Source organism: Apteryx rowi, unplaced genomic scaffold, assembly GCF_003343035.1.
Source record: "Apteryx rowi isolate R43461 unplaced genomic scaffold, aptRow1 scaffold_1925, whole genome shotgun sequence".
Taxonomy (NCBI): Eukaryota; Metazoa; Chordata; class Aves; order Apterygiformes; family Apterygidae; genus Apteryx; species Apteryx rowi.
In genome coordinates, this window is record NW_020448225.1 from 8,233 (window position 1) to 12,044 (window position 3,812).

The window sequence follows — 3,812 nt, forward strand, 5'->3', positions numbered from 1 at the left end:
CCCCACAGTGCTTTTTACTCCTTAACCTCAAACCCTTGCTGAAAGAGGGAAGTGCTGGGAATCACCTCTCTTTTACGGGGAAAACAGAGGCACAGAAGGGTTARATCAGCCGCTTGGCAGTATGGGCATTAGATGCAAGTCTCTCAGGTATTYGTACCTTCTGTTTTCCCCAACAGGCCAAAAGGCTAGACTTCATCACCTTGGCTTTCCGGACACTTGGCTTTCTAGACCCCAAAAGAATTTAGTCTCTCCTCCAAACTGCTTTGAGYCCTCCACAGGACCCAAACCAAGAGGCACTGCAACATCTGTTGCTAGGGATTGCTGTTTGCAATCTAAGATCAACTACTGAAAGCAAGCGTTATGAGAATGCTGTCGAGATACTGTTGCAGTTTATTGCAGAGCGAGGACTCCGCAATGTAGTAAGCTCCCTTGGCTATAAATTCTGGAGGCAGAGCCACAGCTGGTACAAGCCAGTCYGGCAGCAGCTGAGTCTCCTGCCAGAATTATTGATCTGGAAAGGGCAAGCWCATCTGAGATCCTACAGTCCTGCGCTCGGAAAAAACACACGCTCTCTCCCTCCTCTCTGTCACTAGTGATTAGTCTACAAACTTAGCGTACTCTTCTGGGCACTGCTGCTTGTAGCTCATCTTGCATAATAAAGCTATCAATGAAGGTTATTAAAAACTGCTGTACGAGAGGCATTGGACTCATTTTTTCCTGGGACCYGATGCCTTRCTTTGCTCTTTTTATGTGTGATTCCAGTGCTGTTGCCTTTGTGGGGTCTGATTTCTTGGGTACACGTAAGCACAAGAAGTACCAAGGAGGCCAACAGCTGCCTTTAGCTCAGTCTCTCTGACCAACCCCACTGGGGTTGTGCAAAGAAGCTGTMCCCACTGCACTTCCAGTTTCATCCACTTTACATCCCCTTTCCTCGACATTTCATGCTTCCTCCTCTTCACRTGCTTTGCCACCACGGCACCTAACATAGCRCCCCAGGACCCCGAACRCACACCCCAGGACGTGCCYCTAGTGCCACGGCCCACCTCTGCACAGAGCATCGTACACAGGGGTGCTGTTTCTTCATCTCTTCACCTTCAGCTACATAGAAATGCCGTGCCAGGAAGACTGTTGGGATCTTGGCCGCTTTTGAGTTAGGCATGCAACACAGATGAGGYTGGGAGCAGCACTTTTGCCTTGTTGCTGCTCAAGTGGAGCAACACTTCCAGACCCCTTCATACACTTCTGAGCACTTTCATCATACTWCCTTGGCGCAGCGGTGTTATTTTGTGCAATGAAGTAGTTCCGTAACTTGTACAGTTACGAGTTTTGCTCAGCTGTGGTAGTCAACATCACCCTTGCTTAACGTGCTGTAGCCCATTAGCTTTTGTTGCAAACTTACTGTAATTAAAAAAACCTGTGAAACAGCATGAACTACCCTCAGAGAATGAGAGATGCTCGGTAGTGAACACAGTGCAAAAGGAGTTGAAATGTTTGATTGYGAGCAGRCTGGGACAAGCTTCCCTSACTAGGGAAGCTACTGGCACCTGAGGCTGAGGTTTTAACTCTTTCCTCACCGTTTTTTATCATCTCTGCTCCTCTGCTTCTCTGCAATGATCATTAAATTTACCACGTTTGATGCACTTAGAAKTCTTCAYGRTTCTTAGACATGCTAAACCTATCAGCCACACAGCCCRAACCCATAAAGAACCAAAAAGTGTGAAGCCAACCCCTTTTGCCATCACAKGTGGATCTGGCCACACTAAGAGCCACCTGGTGGTCCTGATCAGTGTAGTCTGTCATGAACCATCTAGCACAAATACCCAGATGCTCATCTGCTTTTAGCCATGAGGGAAGTCAGGGAGCATGATCCTGCTCCCACTGAAATACATGGCAAAGACTTCCCACGAGCTTCTAAGATGCAACATRGTGCCATTGTGTGGTCCCAAGGCATATATCTATGATGCCTAAGTCCTTTTTGCTATGACCTGTGCACCACACTGACACTGGAATCCTGTTAGAGAGGCCCTGCTCCTTTATTGCTGGCTTTGGGAAAGCCAGGGCTGGGAGATCTGTGCATGGTGATGCCCTCTTACCCCAAAGCTTAGGACATTGCTCCCCAGTATCTGCACTAGGGAGATCCAGAGAGCTGCCACTTGGCCTGTGCAGAATTACACCCAGAAGGCCATGCCACCATCTCCAAGATTGCTCATAGTGCAAGACTGCAAGTGAGATTTATTCCAATACAGACTTTGGAGACCAGTCACCTGAACAAACCACATTAACAAAGATCTCTTGAACTTTGGGGTTTAAGAGCCCTGGAACAATCAGCCAGGCCTTATTCCTTCCCCAGTATAAGGTCAAAAGTTGTCTCTGGCAGATACATGCACAGCCTGATCTCCCCTTGAAGAAACTCTATACTGTCCCCAAAGCACCTATTCCAGAGTTTTTTCCTAGGGTCAAGCCTGTATCTCACTCAGAGCTCATGACTTCTGTCCTTTCCGTAAGGGAGAAGGACAGGTTATTACCTTCCTTGCAGAGACTGCCATCCTCTTCAGGTTTGTGCTGGAGCAAAGGGCAGGGCTAGAGTTATGATCAGGCAATTGCAAGTCTTCACAGATGAGTGGGTTGACGGATGCTACACTTATGTGTCTACAGCTTGTTTGAAGTTGATTCAACCAAGGAACAGCTTTGCAGCCAAACAAGTAGCACTGTTGTAATTAACTCATGCAAGGAGGTAAATTGAGGTTGCAGGTGTATAAACTGGCAGTTCTCCTCCACAATATCCACTTAATGTAGGGTATCTGGAGGTAATGGAGCAAATCATTAACCCAGTAAGAGACAAAGTCCACTTAGATGTAGCGGCAGATCTGCACAGCAGCTTTTCTGGATAGATTATTTTATAGTCATCTCAGTTTGACTAAGATTTGAACTTGGCTCAAAGCTTGCCCCTACATTTAAAAATACTGCCATAGCCTCATGTTAAATGAAAAAAAAAAAAATCCACCCTGCTCACCTGGATGCTTTGGATGTGACCCTGGCTGTACCTACATCACCTTCACATACTGTTTCTCTCTCACACAACTACACGACTCCTCAATCTGTGAAAAAGACCTGCATGGAAATATTTATACGTCTTGAGGAACCCGTTCACCCTAATCAATGTTCACAGCTGGGACTTCAGCGATTATAATCATCACAGAGGAGAAACTACTGCCTGGCCCAGGGAATAGCCATGAATAGCAACGGTGTGTAAACAAACGTGCCCCTCTTCCTGCTGCTTGGCTTATGTGTGTCTCAGCATTAAGCAGTGTCAACYAGGTCTTTGAGAGAGCGGGTCCACAAAGGGGGAAGATTTCTTTCAGCGTGGACAAATACCCCACTGGGCACGGCTGCCAATTCTCCTGGTGAGCACTCAGTGATGCACGTGTGCTCTAGAAGGCTTAATCCTGTCCATACAAAGCTCTCTCTGAGTTTGAAGCCAGCATCATCGTACATTTTCTGGGGCAAGAAATAGCAGCATAGATTCACAGGACTGTATATAAATCCCCTTTTTCACCTGAGGATCTCAAAGCATTTGTGAATTTTCGTGAATGCTTTGCAAATTAGTGGCAATCTTCTGGATCTTACTTAGCTATTCTCTGTCCTTGAAATGCCTGAGGGTGGAGGTCACGTAGGAAGCACAGATGATCATTAGGGAGTTTGGGGAGAGGAATGGCAGAGCAGGAGGGCAGGAAGCCGTTCAGATAATCCCCCTACCTGGGGTGAGACCTGCTGACAATTCTTTGGCTGGTTCCATCGGGCAGCTACAAACC